The sequence below is a fragment of the Amyelois transitella genome, chromosome 24 (genome assembly GCF_032362555.1).
Source record: "Amyelois transitella isolate CPQ chromosome 24, ilAmyTran1.1, whole genome shotgun sequence".
Taxonomy (NCBI): domain Eukaryota; kingdom Metazoa; phylum Arthropoda; class Insecta; order Lepidoptera; family Pyralidae; genus Amyelois; species Amyelois transitella.
The window spans coordinates 990310-996451 of NC_083527.1; positions in this window are offsets into that span (position 1 = coordinate 990310).

Consider the following 6142-nt stretch of genomic DNA (forward strand, 5'->3'; position numbering starts at 1 on the left):
TGTTAATCTGTTAAATACTGTATGAAAATCATTAATTTTATTCTTATTCCCTTTTTTTACGTAGACAATATGAATTCGTCCACGATTCAGATGTAAGATCTATATTTGCAAATTGACGTCCGGTGAAAATGTTGCAGTGTGGTTTGTTCCGCCGCTTCTTCAACACATGCACTTTAGAAGCGTTAGTAGGTATAATTAGACTTAAGTTATGTATGTTGACGTCAACAAGTGATACCTTGTATCCAATTTTTTTTATATATCCATTTTATTCTATTCTAAATATATTAGCAAACTTGCAAAAAGCTCGTTGATGTCTTATCAAGGAAAGTAAAGAGGAGGTTTTGTGTTGCGAAATTTTAAGAAACATTAATAGCCTTTTTTAAGCTATACAATTTTTTAAAGCAATCTATGAGATTACAACTTTTGCTCGTAGAGGTATTACATGCTGGTTAATTAATAGCTAAGAATAAATGTAGTGTGTATCAACTCCTCTTGCGGTGCAGATTGAAGATTTAATAGTAAAAGACGGCTAATAAACTTGTGATACTTGTTGTAGGCAATAGGCTAGCAACCTGTAAAAACCTAGCTGTATGGCTTAATGATGGAATTGAGACTCAAATAGTAACAGGTTCTAGCAATCTGTCGCCTTTTACGACATCCATGGAAAGGAGATGGAGTGGTCCTATTCTTAGGTGCCGAGAACCACACGGCGCTTGGAGAGCACGAGAAATATATATGTATTTATTATTTATCCCATTTATTCTTCTTTAAGGCGATGGACCTGTCACTATTTGAATCTCAATTCCATCATAAAGCCAAACAGCTGAACGTGGCCCTTTTCAAGACTGTTGTCTCTGTCTACCCCACACGGGATATAGACGTGATTGTATATATATATATATATATATATATATATATATATATATATATATATATATATATATATATATATATATATATATGTATATATGTATATAATTAAGCCGTTGAACGCGGCATTCTGTCTAACCTGTAAGGGATAAAGACGTGAATATCTAAGCATGTATATAATATTTATCCCACTTAGCAACTGGATGAGTGTTGCTCAATGATTCAACATCTAGGAATGCATTCTTCGTGCTAACCACTCACAATTGCATCACGCCCAAACACTTCTGTATGTTTACGATGTCCATGATTAGATTTCAACATGTCAAGTGACTATATTCCTGTGGTGCAGCGGTTGAATGCCGTGTGGTTCCCGGCACCAATACAAAAAAGAATAGGACCACTCCATCTCTTTCCCATGGATGTCGTAAAGGGCGACTAAGGGATAGGCTTACAAACTTGGGATTCTTTTCTAGGCGATGGGCTAGCAACCTGTCACTATTTGAATCTCAATTCTATCATTAAGCCAAATAGCTGAACGTGGCCAGTCTTTTCAAGACTGTTGACTCTGTCTACCCCGCAAGCGATATAGACGTGACCGTATGTATGTATGTATGTATGCAACAGTTGAAGAAGCCACATAATAGGTTCTTGGTTCAATTCCCAGTCTTCTTCATTCTAGAATATGTTCTCTACAGAGGAACCTAGAGTGCGCTTTGTTAGCAAGAAGCGACTCAAATCTGCAACTTTTAACTCGTATTGGATCACTGTAACATATCCAGTTGCCTGAATGTGCAGGTTTATTCACGAACTTTTTTTACACGGAAATTTCTTGATATAAAACCTGTCTTTTCAAGTTTAGGATTATGGTCAAAGACGAACCCCGGGCTCCTCTCTAGAGAGGTAAGGGTGTTACATACATACATACATATGGTCACGTCTATATCTCTTGCGGGGTAGAAAGAGCCAACAGTCTTGAAAAGACTGAATGGCCACGTTCATCTATTTGACTTCATGATAGAATTGAGATTCAAATAGTGACAGGTTGCTAGTGCATCGCCTAAAAAAGAATCTCAAGTTTGTAACCCTATCCCTTAGTCGCCTTTTACGTCATCCATGGGAAAGAGATGGAGTGGTCCTATTCTTTTTTTTTCGAATGGTGCCCAAAAACACACGGTTGCGTAACATATCAGTTTTAGTTGAATCTAACCCATACCCAGATCATGGTTACACATCCAGTTATATGAATGACCTTTTACAGTATGTTTTCGGTAAGCATTCAAACTAGTGTTTTGTTCACGGGAATTTCTTCATGAATGTTTATCTATAAGTATTTATGATAAAAAATATAGTATCTTTGAATTAGTATCGAACTCACTTCGAAGCTAACTCAATCTGTGAAATTTTCTTGTAAATGTTTATTTGTTATATCTAATCCAGAATCTTTGTAAAAAGCGCACTTTTGGCTCTTCTCTAGAATGAGCATTCTACCGGGATAAACACCAGGATGATCAAACCGACAAACGGACTAAGGGATAGGCTTACTAACTTGGGATTCTTTTTAGGCGATGGTTTAGCAACCTACTCACTATTTTCACTATTTGAATCTCAATTCTATCATTAAGCCAAATAGCTGAACGTGTCCATTCAGTCTTTTCAAGACTGTTGGCTCTGTCTACCCCACAAGGGATATAGACATGACCATAATGTATGTATGTATGTATAATCAAACCCTCTTGGATCGCAGACGAGCCTCCTCCTCTCCAGGTCAAATTCCAGGTGAAGCAACTTTGTGTACCAGGAGAACATAGCCTATAGTAAGTACCCAATGGTGATGTCTGGTAGCGCACCACGACTGGGTTACTGGCGCGGTTGCGTAACATACCACTTTCAGCTGTCGCTCGCCTACTTACCCACTCATTGAGACAGTGCGGCGGTGTGCATTGGCCGTTTTTTAACCCTTGAAGAAAGGAGGGTTCTTCATCTAATTACGAGGTCCAGTGGATAATGAATAGTTTTTTTTATTATAATTATAAATATTTTGGGTTTAGTTAAGTCTAATTTTATTTATGTTTATTTGATTTTTTTAATGAAGACACTGCTTGTAATCGGGAATACGCCGAGATAACAGAGAGCTTCGAATCAAATTACAATTATCTGTCACCGAGTGACGGTAATCGCTATCTAACCTGTTTTATTTATAAATAGTACATCGCTTAAGTTTTAAATCAGTTACATGAATGTGTAATATGAGATAACTGCAAAGTATGCGGAGGTCAGATGGGAAGTCAGATGGCTTCGTGTAAAAACTTTCATGGTCCTAGGCGCACCCCAGTCTCCAGCCAGAAAGGTGACATCCGGACCAATATCAGGGTGATAATGACTCCTCCGATATAGGATTAAGGGTTAGCATTTTAAAAAATTATAGAAATTCTTTATTGCACCAAGAAAGGTAAAGGGTCAGGTCAAATTACCCGAAACCGCCGAGCTTGCACGAAGAGAGTTATGAATGTGGATGAAGCGAAGGAAGTATGCAGAGATCGTGGCAAGTGGAAAGAGGTAGTCTCTGGCTACCCCTCCGGGAGAGAGGCGTGATTTTATGTATGTATGTATGCACCAAGAAAGAAATAATCAGGACGTCAAAAAAAACAAAACCCCGTTAATCGTTTAATTGTGAAATTGACGTTGTTGAAGAAAATGCTGCAGTGCAGTTTGTTACCACTACTTCTGCACTGACGCCTTGGAAGCGGCAGTAAACTTAGTTTTAAGTAATTTATTTGACGTCAACCAATGTTGTTAAACCGCACGTTTTGACAATTATTAAGCGATATCAAGTATCCTATAATAATGAATAAAAATTTTGAATTTTTTAAATTTGAATTTTAAATATACATACATACATATTTTCACGTCTATATCCCTTGCGGGGTAGACAGAGCCAGTCAGTCAACAGTCTTGAAAAGACTGATAGAGATATGATGGAATTGAGATTCAAATAGTGACAGGTTGCTAGCCCATCGCCTAAAAGATGAAATATGAGGTAGGTACATAAAGCAAATTACGCCAATTCACTACAATATCAGTACATAACGCCGGCGCGGTTGCGTCACGACGACTCGGGCCGCTCACCGCCCCCCGTAGTGGGGTGTTACTAGGGCCGCATAGACTACCAGTAGGATCTAGGTACGATTTTTAGAATCAAGCATTTTCGACAGAACTTTGACGGATATTCATCAAACATAATTTAAAGAAAAAATACAGTCTTCCATGCTAACTCCCATACTTTATGGCCTCTGTGGCGCAGCGGCAGTGCGCTTGTCTGTAATACAGTAGGTTCCGGGTTCGACTCCCGGCCGGGTCATGATGGAAAAAGTATTTGTTCTGATTGGCCTGGGTCTTAGATGTTGGGTCTGAAAGCATACATACATATAGTCACGTCAAAACCCCTGCAGGTATGACAGCGCCAACAGTCTTGAAAGGACTAAAAAGCCACGTTCAGCTGTGGTAGGTTGCTAGTGCACAAGAGGAATCCCAAGTTTATAAGCCCTTACTTGCCCTTTACGACATCTATGGGAAATATATTGAGTGTTTCTATTCTAAGGGATAGGCTTACAAACTTGAGATTCTTTTTTTAGGCGATAGGCTAGCAACTTGTCACTATTCGAATCTCAATTCTATCTTAAAGCCAAATAGCTGAACGTGGCCTATCAGTCCGCTCAGGACTGTTGGCTCTGTCTACCCCGCAAGGGATATAGACGTGATTATATGTATGTATGTATGTATGTTCTATTCTAAAGTTCCGAAAACCACACGTCAAAAACATAACCCATCTTTTTTTAGTCGGTAAGTAAATAATTAACTGTATCACTTCATGCACGTGCCAAACACGACATTATTATTTTGCTTAAACTATCAATTTATTATGTAATGCGATATTATACTCGAAATTTAATAGTTTACTTTGCAAGCATAAAAATAAGTCACATGTTATAAAGCGAGATTTGTACAAAAATGTTAAGATTCATATTTAAAAATTGAGGCTTTATACAAAACCAAAAGTAAGTTAAAACTGTTGTTTAGTGTGGATTAAAAAAAAATAATATCGATTTAAATATTCCTTTAAAATGTCTTCAATGTTTAGAGGTTAAGCCGTAAAAAAGTAACAATAAAATAATAATTTCACTTTTATGAAAGTATGAAAATTATCAATCATTCAAACATTTCGGATTATTTTTGATAATAATCGTCGTTTTTTTTAATTAGATATAATACTTATTTCAGTAAAATATAAAGATATAAAAAAGGTTATTTTATACCGTCACAGATAACTTAATTTCGATTTATTTCTTTTTAATATTCTAAATATGAATCTAAATGTTTTCAAAATATATTTTTTTCGTTTTTTTTTTCTTATCACCGCCACAGATAACACACGCCACACTCGTGTCACATCGTTCGCATCTCGATGCAATCGTTATAATCGATTCTATTTCATATCGATTACTGCGTGATGATAGTACAGACGGACGGATAAGCAATCACGTGTTGCAATGTTTTCGAAATATACATGTAAAACGTGAAATATCTGTTTTTGACCTCCCGAACGGAAAAAGGAGTACTGTTTGGGTTTCTCGGGAGAATACAAGACTAACATCGTATTGGAATAAAAAGAAATAGGTAGCGGAAATAAACAAAGCTACATATATATTTAAAATCACGTCTTTATCTCTTACGGGGTGAACAGAGTCAAATCATGAAAAAGATTAAAAGCTGTATGTTCGGCTTAGTGTGGTTCCCGGCACCAATAAAAAAAGAATAGGACCACTCCATCTCTTTCCTATGTATGTATGTCATAAAAGGATATTAATCTAAGAGATATGCTTATAAACTTGGGATTCGTCTTTTAGGCGATGGGCTAGCAACCTGTTACTATTTGAATCTCAATTTAATCGTTAAGGCAAACAGCTGAACGTGGCCTCTTAGTCTTTTCATGACTGTTGGGTCTCTGTCTACCCCGAAAAGAATACAGGACGTGATAAAATCGACCTACTTAAAATATACTTTGCAAAAATTTTTTTACCAACTTAAAATTATAAATTATCATTAGAATTAAATGACAAAGATTTAAGAGGCTAATTTTTCTAAACAAAAAGTATTATGTAAAAATAATTGCATTTCTTGCGCACTGTTACATAAAATTTCCGAAAATAACCCGAACCGAAGCCTACGGAAAAACCGAAGTAGGTATGCAAGATGCCGCACAAAAAAATTATCA